Raw genomic sequence first — 14482 nt, forward strand, 5'->3', positions numbered from 1 at the left:
TTATCATCATATTTCAAGGGTTGAGCCTTTGAACAATTGTCGGTTCGTTCCAATACCATGCAATATGTCTATTTAAGTTTGAAGCCGATATCTTCATGTTTTTATGAGCTGCTGTATTTTTTTGTCTTCTTCGTCTAGATTTGTATTCATAAACTTTCTTTGAAAAACATCCTTCGTTCATCCTATTTAAGTGTTCCATATTGTTCATTTAATTTTTAAAATACTAGTAATGTACTATTACTATTGCTGCTACTACAGGGACATAATTTTATTTTTACTTCAATTTTTATTGTACCTGAGTTTTTTAATGTACTTCACTCCCACCCCCTCTACTACTGTATGTAGTAAACCTCACCCGTCCTCCACACAGAACCAAAGCCGCATAGGCAGTACTGAGTGAGAGAATATAGTACGTTCCAAAAATATGGTCGCATTTTCCAGTGAAGAGAAAGCATTCAATATTGAATCATATTTTCGCACAGGTATTGTGTCCGTTTGGTTACGTCGCATCCCGGTTTCCCTCACACGCTTCTGCTCGCCCCTCTGTAAAGGCTAGTGGGTAGGCTGTCTTAGCTCTTTTATGAAAACATTTGCTGTTGTGTATGTAATATTATACAACTGTTTAAAATAACTTAAATGAAAGGGCCTCGTTAAATAATTCACTGTCACGTGATTTCCTCCCTTTCTATAACCCTACGACATAACCACTTGGACGGACAGAGTAAATTTATCTGTGGGATCGGCCAGAATTGAATTTACAGTTCGTAAGGTACGCTGTTATAGAGTAGGTATAGAATTATTCCAATATGAGTTCCTGTTTTTAGGTACGTAGGCCGAAACTGGAAATACGAATTAGGTACAATATAGTGCGATAATATGCAAAATAAAGAACTGAACCATCATTTTCAACAATTTGTTTAAATATCCATATTTTGACTATTTTTCAATTTAAATGTATTCTCTATATTGTATGCTAATGTGCTGTAGACAGTATAATATACACTGCACAATGTATACGTCCGCATGGATAGTTCAGTTCGTAACACTTATTGTTAATACTGTAGTGCATTTTGATTAAATGAAAATCTAACGAAAATTATCAAACTCAGAATCGTGATATTTCCTAGTTTACGTAAATGGATGCACTGCTTTTCTTCCCTCCTGTAACCAGTAAAGTGATTTGTTTACATTTTACGCTAATACTATCAAACTCAGAGGGTAGTAAACAGTGTTTCCGGTTCTCAACCGTTAATCTAAAGGTATAGCCAGGTTAATATTAGAAATGTGAGTTAAAATAAAATGATGTCCCTGTACTACTACTGCTAATGTTATTACAACTACTACTTCTACTACTGTACAACTGCTAATTCTACTACTGCTGCTACTATTGCTAATGAATGTGTTAGTGCGTCTCATATACTGTAAGATACAACTATTGTGGCTTTGTGAATTCATGCTGTAAATACGTTGCACTTTACTTACAAACTGATGTACTCTCGCTGTGCTGAACGCAGCATATCGCAACTGCCTTACAACTGCCGTAATTTTACACTAGAATGCCTACGATATGTGGGCGAGCAGAGCTGAAGGAAACGGAAACGTGTGACACCTTACCGCGAACAAAGTGCTGTTGTAATATTGATTATGTGTCTGGTGTGTGCTGATGTTATTTCTTTGAGCAGTAATAAAGAGGCAATAATGTAACCGCATCTTACAATTATTGCTAATCCCGCTTCGGAAGCAGTCGTGATGTGAACAGCTGTAATTACGTGGACGTATTTTTATTCGTGGAAATTCCAATGCAGTTACTTTAGTCCCATGCTGTGATGGTCGCTTCTCGATTCCCGACTGGATCATGATGGAATTTGTTGTTGACAAAGCAGATGCTACAGAGGTGTTTTATCGTGGTACTTCCGTTTCCCTTTTTCATTTCACAAACACTCTTCACTTCCACCTCGTTTTATCTATCATCTGCAATAGTTAAAGATATTCTGGGGTGAAGTCTTGGTTAATGGCTTTCCTCTTCAGTGGCTGAGTGGTCAGACCTTCAGCCTGTCACGTAGATGGTCCGGGTTTGAGTCCCAGTCAGGTCTGGAATTTTTTATTGAAAAGTCAATAGTGACATTTGCGGCAGACAAGTCGCAGTTGGGGTTTTTCTCGGGGTTCTCTCATTTTTCCCCATATTATACATCTACATCATTTCGTCAACATTACTCCATTTCGCCATCATTCCATAGCATTCCCCGATCGCTGGCTGGCGAGGAACGGAGGAAGCTGGCCTAGGGACGAGGGGTTTGCCTGCTCGAAACCTGGATACGCAGCGAACCTTAGTGTAGTCAGCCGGTGTGGATTTGGGAATGCGCCTAGCTTGAGGGTTAGCGCAATAGATCGTGACAGGTCGCAGTGCTGGGCCATAGTGCCCCCCTCCCGTAAATTCCATTCCATTCCACACTGTATCCGCTTTTGACCGATTTTTGCACGACACACACGGCGGACTCATCGGGCGATCATGCTCTGCCAAGCTTGTGTGTGGTCATATCACAGTCTAGTATATACAGTCACGAAACTCAATACGTAGTAAATATGCACCCATAGATACAGAGCGTTCGCCTATGGGTGAGGCCAGGAAAGCGGCATATACTGATACTCCGCTTTGTGAGCGCAGTTGTTGAGACACGCTCGACAATCAAGGACATCAAGGTCGACAAGTTATCAGTTGTGAGCCAGATGTTGCAGTATTTAACACGTACAGTGCAGTTTCTTGACACAGTTGCTTAAATATTCAGCGTGTGTGTAAAATTTGTTAACAATCGCAAAATTCACGCTTGAACAGAGAGTTTTTATGTATGATGCATATGTGAAAACAGAGTCATGTAGAGAGGTGCGTAGGCAATTTGAAGTAAAATATTCGAGTGCTCCAATTCAGGGTAGAGAAACTGTTAGACATCTTGTTAACAAATTAAGGACAACAGGGTCGATAAATGCTACAATTCCTAAGCGAAAACAAAGATTATTGACGGCAGAAAAAATTGATGAAATCAGTGCATCATTTACACGCTCTCCTAATAAATCTCTAAGACCTGTTTCACAGGAAGTCAGTGTTTCAAAAACATCAGTCTTTACTGCTGCTAAACTTTTAAAATTAAAACCCTACAGAGTATAGTATAGAAAGCGGAAGCTTACGGATAGACGATTCCCGCAAGCGACACCGCAGGCAGGCCGCTTTCATGGTCCCACCCGTAGGCGAACGCTCTGTAGTTGCTAACCACTAGGATCGCTAATATCGCTTCATTACAGACAATGCGAAATAGTACCGGCACAGTCTATTGTTCCCAGGACCCTCACAACTCAAGCGTCGTGACTGTATATACTAGACTGTGGTCATACTGCACATGATCTAGAATTCTAGACCGAGATCTCTTACCATTATTTAATCATGTCGGTTAGCCTTGAATTAAACGTACATCTCACTGTCATGTAGGCTACATCGGTGGTTCCTGATGGGGATACTGTATGCGTATGCGATATAATCAATTCTTGAGTATGTATTTGAGGATAATTTTTGGAAGAAAATGGAACAACATAATCTAGGATAAAGTGAAAAGTTTAAGAATTTCATGCACTGTAATTGCTTATGGAGAAATGAAAAGATTACTACACGAAGAAGAAATTATTTACAGTGACTATTACACTTTTACTACGTCATACTACTTTTGAGCAATAAAACGGTACGAAAGGAGGTCTTTCAACCAATTATGGCTGCTTATTGCACAATTTTATCACGTCCCTAGCATTTGCTTAATTTTATCGCTTCCCTAACATTTGTTTGATTTTTATCACTACCCTAGCATTTGTTTCTCTGTCTGCCAACATTTCAAACTGCACTGGTCTGGACGTCAAAAAACAGAAAATTACAAACCACTCCAATCGATCCACAGCAGTTTCAAATATGACTCGCATTGTCATTCAATAACAAGAATTAATAAAGACCACTGGTCATAGCTATGCATCTTCCCTGAAACCCTATTTACAAATAAATGAAGAGCACCATTCGGAAATCTTGAATAAGTTGAGGAATAAACCATGTACATCGACGACTTCCACTTCTTTTACGCACACGTCCAATATAACATCAACTGAACCACCAACCACTAAAATATTCAAATTTAAAAAATGTACAGTCAATAATTGTTCCTTTTAAAATTATTCATGTTTACTTTTATTTCATCGTCCGCAATTAAAACCTTTACTGTTTATTTCATCATCCCTAATTAAAGTTTTTCTAACACTTGTTTATATTATTTAGGTTATGTTTGTTATAGCTTCTGCTATATGATATTGTCGATAGTCACGTATCAGAGATTGTTTAATACTAAGATTTATTGAAAATAATCTGTCAAGTGACGTTGATTACTGGGATCCGGACAATTGAAGTGGAATGCAACTGTTTTAATAAAAATGAAACTGAATCAACAAAGCCTTCTTGACTAGTAACCGTCCACAGAGTTCAATGAAGATTCCATAGTTGGCACAACTGATAACAAGAAAACAGCTAATCATAACACACTACTGCCACCTAGCGTAATATTTGTAATGTTGATATGGTACAATAACACATTTGAAGACAGTTGTATTTTCGTAAGTCAATTAAAATTTTATTGCATTGGAGTACTTCGTTACTTCTAATCTTTATATACTTTCTTCTAATCTTGTAATAGTCAATTAAATTCCACTCGAGTTTTGATTTTCTCTAGACTATTACACTCTTACTACGTCATACTACTTTTGACCAATAAAACGGTACGAAAGGACGTAATTCAACCAATCATGGCTGCTTATCGCACAATTTTATCGCGTCCCTAGCATTTGTTTAATTTTATCGCGTCCCTAGCATTTGTTTCTTTGTTTGCCAACATTTGAAACTGCGCTGGTCTGGACGTCAAAAATATATATATATATATATATATATATATATATATATATATATATATATATATATATATATAAAATTATAAACCACTCCAGTCGATGCACAGCAGTTTCAAATATGACTCGCATTGGTATTCAAGAACAAGAATTAATAAAAATCACTATGCATCTTCTGAAATCCGATTTACAAATAAATGAAGAGCACCATTCGGAAATCTTGAATAAGTTTAATACACCATGTAGGCCTAAATCAACGAGTTCCACTTCTATTACGCACACGTCCAATATAACATCAATTGAACCACCAACCACATTCAAATTTGAAAATTGTACATTCAATAATTATTCCTTTTAAAATTATTCATGTTTATTTTTTATGTCATCGTCTTTAATTAAAACTTTTTTAACACTTGTGTACAGTATATTAGTTAGGTTATGTTACAGTTCTGCTATATGACATTATGGATAGTCACGTATCAGAGATTGTTTAATATTAATATTTATTGAAAATCAACTGTCAAGTGACGTTGATTACTGGGATTCGGATAATTGAAGTGGAATGCAACTGTGTTAATAATAAACATGAAACTGAATCAACAAAGCCTTCTTGACTAATAACATTGCCATCGTGTATAACTATAGATCGAGAACTTCTCGACGAGAAGGCATTGCTCACTACTGCCATCTAGCATGCATCTAGCGTAATATTTGTAATGTTGAGATGGTACAATAATATATTTGAAGACAGTTGTAGGCCTATTTTCGTAAGTCAATTAATATTTTATTGTATTGGAGTACTTCGTTACTTCTAATCTTTATATACTTTCTTCTAATCGTGTAATAGTCAATTAAATCCCACTCAAGTTTTGATTTTCTCTAGATAAATCAAAACGTCTAGTGAGATTACTGTTGATAAATCAAAATCTCTAGTGATTACTGTTGATAAAAGATAATGTAACTTACAGAGTTTTGAGACTGCAAATATATTTTAATAAACGAGATAAACCAGATCTGAAAAAATAATATAATCTCACTTCTCAGTGAGCGATATATAAAATAATTGAATTACTTTGAATATATGACAAGAATTTTCCATTTTTTTTTTTTTTTTCCAGATTCATGATTATTAAAACATATAAACCGAGTAAATTATCCCAGAGGTACAGAACAGCGGAATAGATTATATTACGAATGGAAATTTTTGCTCATGTTTACACAGAAAACAAACAATAATGAAAGCTTTGAAAGAGTAAAGTGCTTCCATTCATCGTTATTTGCTGGCAGTCGCTACACAAAGATTTTAATATTACTCATTTAGATTAACCAAATGTAGCGGAAACAGAAAATATGGATACCAAACTGCTAATAGCATTGTGAGAGCTTGGATGAGGGAAGTTCAAATTTTTCTTGTCTATGATGTGAGATATAATGTTCAATATCGTCATCCGCTCTTTTTATCTGCGCTGAGAGCATTACAAATAACGGGTGTACATCAGACGGGTGATCTGCAGTGTTTTGCTGTACAAAACACTGAACCACCGTTCTGATGTCAGTTATTGTTTTTTAACTTATTTTGTATACGTATGTACTTTAATTACTTATTAGAAACTAGCCGTACCCGTGCGCTCCGCTGCACCCGCTAGAAATAAATATAAAGTAATTACATAATTAAAATAGGACATTTGATCCAGGGACGATTCGTGTTTGATAGAAGGATAAATGTTTTAATATGTTACTTAATTTAAATTGTATTTAAATAATTAAAATTCGATCATTTTGGTCCAGAGACCACTCATTTGGTGCAATGACAATTCCTTTAACATATTTCTTAATTTTTATTACATGCATCCATACTTTAATGAAGACTGACATATCATTTAGATTTAATGTGTATACTTTATTTTACTTGCTATATGTTTCCATTGAATTATGGTAATAACTTAATTTTAACCCTTGTTTTCTACGTATTCAGTAAATGGCGCCTGGGCCACTATGGTTCTGAACCCTTCAAATAACTTAAATAACTTAAATTATATTATATTATATTATATTATATTATATTATATTATATTATATTATATTATATTATATTATATAAAAATGTGTTGATAACGGATGTATACCGATAAGTAAGTTTTTAATTTGTTATGGGGGGCTCTTGAATCTCAGGAGGAACAAATTTTATTTTACGACAGCGCAACATAATCTGCTTGGCTCATTACCCAATTTTTTTGTATTGCATTTAATGCATATGTATTTTATGTATTTTAACACGATTCAATTGAGCATAGTTAAAATTTGGATTATAAAATAATGGAATACTAAGCTAACATATTATTACTGCATACTAAATCAATACACTCTTGTGGTTCGTTAATTCTCTGAGATAAACATTATTTTAAGAAATACAGGAAACGAATACACAGAATAGCCTATCAAGTTGTTTGTGCATAAGATGCTATTTTAATCTTACCTGCCCTCAATTCACTCAGAAGTTACTGTAATAACATTATAGCATTATGTCCATATAGAGAAACTACACTTTCCAATGGTGAAATAATAATTAATTACACAAATCGGTTAATTTAGCTTCCGATATTACTTCATACAAACACAGAAACATTATCTGTAGGCTATGTTTCATAGCTTTCGATTGTTGTTGACCAAGACCCCTTATAGACGAATTCATTTGTTTATTTCATTACACCGCCTTAGATGGTAGTTATTTTAATTTTGAAACTCATTTATCTCATTAAATATCAGTCCTATCAAACTTTTTCAGAGAATAAAACTTATCGAAAATGATTTTTAAAGAAATTTTTGTTATGTAACATTTTTCACAAAAATCAATAATAAGCGAGATATTTCGATTTATTTAATTCAGACCCCCTTATAACCCCCCTTTTAAATAATGTATTTTGAATGCCATATAGCCTCAAATCTAAGTTACAACGAACTTAATTTATATTCCAATTTTCATCGAAATCGCGTGAAAAGGTAACAAACATACAGACAGACAGACATACATACAAACAAAAATTTCAAAAAAGCTATTTTCGGTTTCAGGGTGATTAATTATATATGGTAGGACCAATTATTTTTGGAAAATCGAAAATTACCAGAAAAATTTCGGGTTCAGATTTATTATTAGTATAGATAAAATTGTACTCATCGTTATATCAGAAGATCCAAGTGTTCACTGTCCGCTCTTAAACATGAGTCAATCCTGTGGAAAAGAATGGTAAATTTCAGTTTGCTGTATTACAAAAATAATCGCAGACAAAACATATTTTCCTTGAAACCCCTCAGATGACGTGGATGGTTTGCGTACTCTTTTTACTTAAAGATAGTTCCACTAATAAAAATCACAGAGGTTTAGGTCCAGGTCTTGGGAGACTACAAACTGTTGCTAATTATTCTTTCGTCGAACAATTCGCGTAATGCACAAAATTTCTTTTGCAATATTTGGGAATATTTGGAAAGAGTTGATATTTCAAAAAGTTTAATTAAAGCAAATCAGAATTTATACAGACTTCTTTGGCGAGAATGAAAATAAAAAAATAAGGTATCAACTGAGTTTCGTACCTATGACTAAATGATTACGCCTGGGATACTGCCTGTCTCCAACACTGTTTAAAATTTACCTGGAAGAAGCTCTGAAAGGATGGAAGAAGAAATGTAGGCATATGAGTGTTTTGGTTGGTGACAAAAAATATATATACTCTACAATTTGCTGATGATCAAATTATACTAGCGGAAGACTATGATGATATTGAATACATGAGCAAAAAACTCATTGAAAAATATGAAAAATCTGGATTAAAATTTATTTTTGAAAAATCTCATTATATGATTATTGGGGGAAAGAAACAAAATATGATACTTGAAAATAAAGGTGTTATTAAATACAGTAATAAATACAAATATTCAGGTGTTACAATCACAGATGATGGAAGGAACCATGTAGAAATGAAAGAACGTTTGAAGAAAGGAAAATATGCAATATCCACTCTTAATCAAGTATGGTGGGATAATAAATTCAGAACTGAAACTAAACATAAAATTTATAAATCAATTGTGAGAAGTACAACTTTATATTGGACAGAAATTTGGCAATTCCAAAACGCATTCAAAAATAAATTTTTGGCCTTAGAAATGAATTATTGGATACGATCAGCAGACATTTCAAGAAGAGATAAAATTAGAAACTATATAATCAGAGAGAAAATGGAAGTTAAGAATGATATAGTATTATGATATGATATACTAATATGGTATGGGCATATGATGCAAATGGATACGGAAAGATTACCAAGGTCGGCATATGATTGGACCCAATCAAGAAGAAGAAAAAGAGGTAGATCTGTGACAACATGGAAAAAGGGCATTCTGGAAGCTATGAAAAAAAGACAATTAGGAGAAGACCTTTGGAGAGATAGAGGGGAGTGGCATCTTGCAGTGCGATACATTTATCAGTGGCTGTAAATAAATATTTGGCTGTCAGAAAATGTCAAAAGTCATTGTAAACTGACATAATAATAATAATAGTAATAATAATAATAATAATAATAATAATAATAATAATAATAATAATAATAATAATAATAATATTTATTTATTTTTCATGTAACTGTCGTAAATGAAAATTATTTGTTCTAAATTATAAGAATTCTCATCATATTACATAATATTATACAATGAACCACAAACAGAGCAATAAAAATGTCAAAATAGCACCACACTCAAAACTCAATTGCGTACGAAACAAGTTATCAGCTAGTATGATTCGCAACTGGTGACCTCGATTAAACCGGGAACACAGTTCGACCACTTTCGGCTGTTTCCGATGAACCTAACCGAGAGCATCCGATATGTCTTGTTAAGGATCTTGCGTAAACGTAGCTAGACTATATTACTATTATCTGTGCATTTCGAACTGGCGGCTCAAGGTCACGTACAAACGTACAAAAGTATAAACACGCACGAGTCACTGAACTGAAAATTGTGTACTGAAGCACTGGTAATTCCGGCTGTCCCAACTGACTTAATTGAAGAGAATGGTTCAGGATTGGGGTAAAAACACGTGGCAAATGCAATCCATTGCTTGACCTTGAGGCGCCAGTTTGAAATACACAGGTACTGTGATTAGGTCTATGACCTCAAACTATGGCATGAAAAGATAAAAGTAATGAATTTTAGATAAGCTGAACATTGAGATTAAAGACAATCGATTATTGCGGATGCATTACTGTCACTGTTCCTTCACTTCCAGTTCAGGCAGTTTTTCTTTGTAAGTCTCTTCTGCAATGCTTCTCGAACTTCATTCCCAAGATGACAGCACTTCTGTCTCTGCCATTGCCGTAACTTTCTTAAGATGTGAAGGTATAAATTACGATATTCTAACAATGATTAATATATGATCACTAATCATGTATTTTTCTATACTTTCACTTATTGCTTTTGTCCGTCGAGTTAGCTATGTCTGCCTCCAGACTAGCCGAGCCGGGTTCGATTCCCGGTGGGGTCAGATATTTTCGTGTAAAATTTATACTTCGGGACTAGAAGAGATGGCGGTGCACAATTTATAATCACTAGATGCATTATTACTGTTTTTAACTCTTTATAATATATATATATATATATATATATATATATATATATATATATATATCTTTTTTTTTTATTTTAGTAGGTTATTTTACGACGCTTTATCAACAGCTTAGGTTATTTAGCGTCTGAATGAGATGAAGGTGATAATGCCGGTGAAATGAGTCCGGGGTCCAACACCGTAAGTTACCCCGGAAAAAACCTCAACCAGGTAACTTGCCCCAACCGGGAATCGAACCCGGGCCACCTGGTTTCGCGGCTAGACGTGCTAACCGTTACTCCACAGGCGTGGACTATATATATATATCAAATATATAAAGTTTATGGAGAGTCTTCTCACAGAGAAGAATAGGGACAGATAGATTCAAAATCTCACTTATTACTAACTTCTATGTGTAATGAATCCGTTGATATACACGTACGATAGTACCTGAGAGGAGCTAATAACTTAATTTCTAGATACTCTGTATTGGAATTCCCTTTTTTATCGTTATTTAACGACCTTCTATCAATTGCAAGGTTACCTAGCATTGATAGATGAGAAAAAATCGAGAATTAGCCTTGGATCACCTGACATTCTCCTTAAACTTGGATAGCAGCTTCGAATCAGCTCGATTAAAGAGTGGTTGGTCCGACACGTTGTAGGTCTTATTTCGATTAATCAATGGTAACCATAACATATGTAGGACGAAAAATAATTAATCTTTACGTTGTTGAAGAAGGATAGACGAGTTCTAGCCGGAGCTCAGTTTATTGAGTGAATGGATTATGCTGAAAAGTAACAGTAAACTTTGAATGTCTGAAATGCATGATATTAAAATTTATTTTAAAATTGTGATATGATTTTTATAAACATTTCCATTAGGATTATTAAATATATTACATTTAAAATTATACAGACAAATACGGGACAAGAAATAAATTTTAAGAGATGGAAGTCTCTGTTTTAGTTATTTCAAGTTTCTTTTTCATTGCCTTACTTTTACGTTACCGGTATTCAATCTTTTTTTCAAAGAGTTTTATATCCATTATCATAAAGTATTGTATATAAATTTAATTTTCTTTAATGTTTAGGCATTTTTGCGGTGTACGGGACTGTTAAGGCACGCAGCTTTAATACTGCATGAAAATCGCGGTTGTGGGTATATTTTCACACTCTGCACTGTCTTCTTTTCAGGTGGAGGACCGACATCGTGCTGAGCTGACTTGCGCTTCGCCGTGTAGAAGTCTAGTGTAAGTAGGAAAAGAAATTTAAAATAGCATACGAAATTTATGTGGAAACCTTCCAAAGTCGTTGTAAGCAACAAATTCACTTTCGGTCGCATTGGAAACACAGCTCGCTATTTATGATTTCGTTTAAGATACATTGGTGCAAAAGTGTAATACGTACGTTCTGTCAATATTCCAACTCTGGAAACTAGGCTAAATTCGTGACTTAAAAGTTAGCATAAGGTGTGACTTAACAATCGAAAAGTACTTACGCAGAATTGTTATCGAAATACCAATAAAGGGAAACTTTTTTAAGTTACTTTTAAAACATCTTTTTGTTTTTTACGGTTTGTATTGGCAACTAAGCCTTTGTAGATCATTATTTATGTACACTCTTTATTCGTGTGGAAGCTTTGAATGAGGTTCGACCTGAAATTATGGTCAGCTTCCTTGTTAAGGTAAATCTCGCTACATTTCGAAAAACTTGGGTAAATGGATTTTGATATCTTTCAAAATTGTTGTTAAAGATTCCACATTAACAATGCATAGAAGCTGAGTTCACTAGTTCGAATCTCTTCTATGACATGAATATTTCGTCGGCTTACAAGTAAACGTTCTGATGGGGGCAGATAAAAAAGTTACATTTTTTCCTTCCACCTTGTTAATAATGTCAAAAGAAGTGCTTACACAAATTTTGGCCACTCGACCGCAATTACGAGGCCGTCCAGAAAGTGATATTCCTTGGGGCCGTTTATAGAAAAAAAAAAGCACAATTGCATGGAAATATGTATTGAAACAGATACAGCAATTGTTCCGCTATTTGTCAACATATCCCCCACTGAAATTGAGACATTTGTCATACCCTGGGATCAATTTTTTGTCGTAGAAGTCAGCCGCCTCAGATAGGAACCAGCGTTTAACGCGTCTGCACCTCTCTCTGTCAATCCCATAATATGGGAAATGTCTCAATTCCGAAGGAAAATATGTTGAAAAATAGCTCAACAATTGCTGTGTCTGTTCCATTAAATTTGTCCTATGAAATTGTATTTTTTTCTGTTAACGGCTCCTGGCGAACATATTTTTTTACGGCCCTCGTAATTGCGGTCGAGTGGCCAAAATTTGTATAAGCACTTCTTTTGACATTATTAACATGGTGGAAGAAAAAGGATTAACATTTTTATCTGCCCCCATCAGAACGTTTGCTTCTTAGAGTGTAAACCTGCTAACCGCCAAAGAGAAAATTTACAGGGAAGCGAAAAAGTAAGTTTAAATTAACTCTGAAACTTTAGGATCAAATCCAAAGTACAGGTGATATTTGTACCTGTACTTTAGATTTGGTCCTAAAGTTTCAGAGTTAATTTAAACTCAGTTTTTTGCTTCCCTTGTAAAATTTTCTTTTTGGCGGGTAGCAGGTTTACACTATAAGCCGATGATTTAGTCGTTGTTATCACGATAGCCTCGCCTTGTGTCCTCCAATATCAAGTTGGTAAAATTCCAAATATGTGGGTATGTGTAAATCTGTGCAGAGGCACCAAAGCCCTCGGTGGATAAATAGCTTTTGATATTTTATAAATGGTAACCTCACACCTGTATTGATGACACCCATGCGATCAAAGCTTGTGCTTTCAGTACTGTGATATGCCTGAAGCACATGCTTTGAGTTACCTTGTTACAGAGAGGTATTAAATCCCTCTTGATATACAGTACAATAATCTTGGATTACGTCTACATGCGCAATCGCTTCGAAATGTAGATCTACGTTGCAAGTCAATCCTTGGAATTAGAGACGCCTACTCCTAACACAAAGTTCCTTTTCATTTCACATGAATGTAATACTTTACGTAATTGAATTATAAATTAATTTAATTAATGATTTGTGAAACTGCATGATCACTTTGTTTCATACATCCACATTTGCAAGACGTAAAAGAGACACAGGCTAAGAGTTGGTTTACGGAATGACTCCATAAATAAAAGCATTAAACATGTCCATATAAACACGTCAAACTTTATTTAATTAACGATTTGTGAAACTGCATGATCACTTTGTTTCATACATCCACATTTGCAAGACGTAAAAGAGACACAAGGTAAGAGTTAGTTTACGGAAGGACTCCATAAATAAAAGCATTAAACATGTCCATATAAACATGTCAAACTTTATTTAATTGATGATTTGTAAAACTGCATGATCACTTTGTTTCATACATCCACATTTGCAAGACGTAAAAGAGACACAGGGTAAGAGTTGGTTTACGGAAGGACTCCATAAATAAAAGCATTAAACATGTCCATATAAACATGTCAAACTTTATTTTACTTCTCGGTTACATCCTATTGTGTATAGCCATGTTTGTTATTTACTCGTAGTTAACTATTGCAACAATTCGTTAAAATGCGGACTGCTCTGCTCATGTAGCTTTCAATTTTATATATTTTATAAATTACACAAATGTCTTTATCTTTAAGTTAATTAACATAGGTGATATAATTAAACTGAAAGTTAATCAAGGCAAACGGCTTCAAAGCTGGATACCTGACAAAATGAGTGCGCTGGTATAATGAGGACGACGATAAGTTAAATAAACGATTATCAGTCAATCAGTCCACTGCGAAATGTTCACTGTAAAAAAGTCCATTATCATTAATGTCCAGTATCAGAAATATCCTCAGTCATTAGATATCCAATATAAAATATGGCCATAGTCATTAAATGATCATTATCTTAAATAGTATA

At 34.5% G+C, this 14482-nt stretch overlaps 2 protein-coding genes across 4 annotated transcripts in view; one reads left to right on the forward strand and one right to left on the reverse strand.

Annotated features, from left to right (window-relative positions):
- Positions 1-1622, reverse strand: part of LOC138694743 (thiamine pyrophosphokinase 1) — a 114051-nt gene extending 112429 nt beyond the window's left edge. The window contains exon 1 of the mRNA XM_069818754.1: positions 1483-1622. The gene's annotated coding sequence lies outside the window, so the exon portion shown is untranslated. The remainder of the gene's footprint in view (positions 1-1482) is intronic.
- Positions 1-14482, forward strand: part of LOC138694744 (uncharacterized) — a 235332-nt gene that overhangs the window by 92628 nt on the left and 128222 nt on the right. For 2 of the 3 annotated variants that reach the window (XM_069818757.1, XM_069818759.1), the window contains exon 2: positions 11714-11769. The exons of the other annotated variant lie outside the window; for it this stretch is intronic. The gene's annotated coding sequence lies outside the window, so the exon portion shown is untranslated. The remainder of the gene's footprint in view (positions 1-11713; positions 11770-14482) is intronic. 3 annotated transcript variants of the gene reach the window in all.

The sequence above is a fragment of the Periplaneta americana genome, chromosome 2 (assembly GCF_040183065.1).
Source record: "Periplaneta americana isolate PAMFEO1 chromosome 2, P.americana_PAMFEO1_priV1, whole genome shotgun sequence".
In the NCBI taxonomy this organism is placed as follows: Eukaryota; Metazoa; Arthropoda; class Insecta; order Blattodea; family Blattidae; genus Periplaneta; species Periplaneta americana.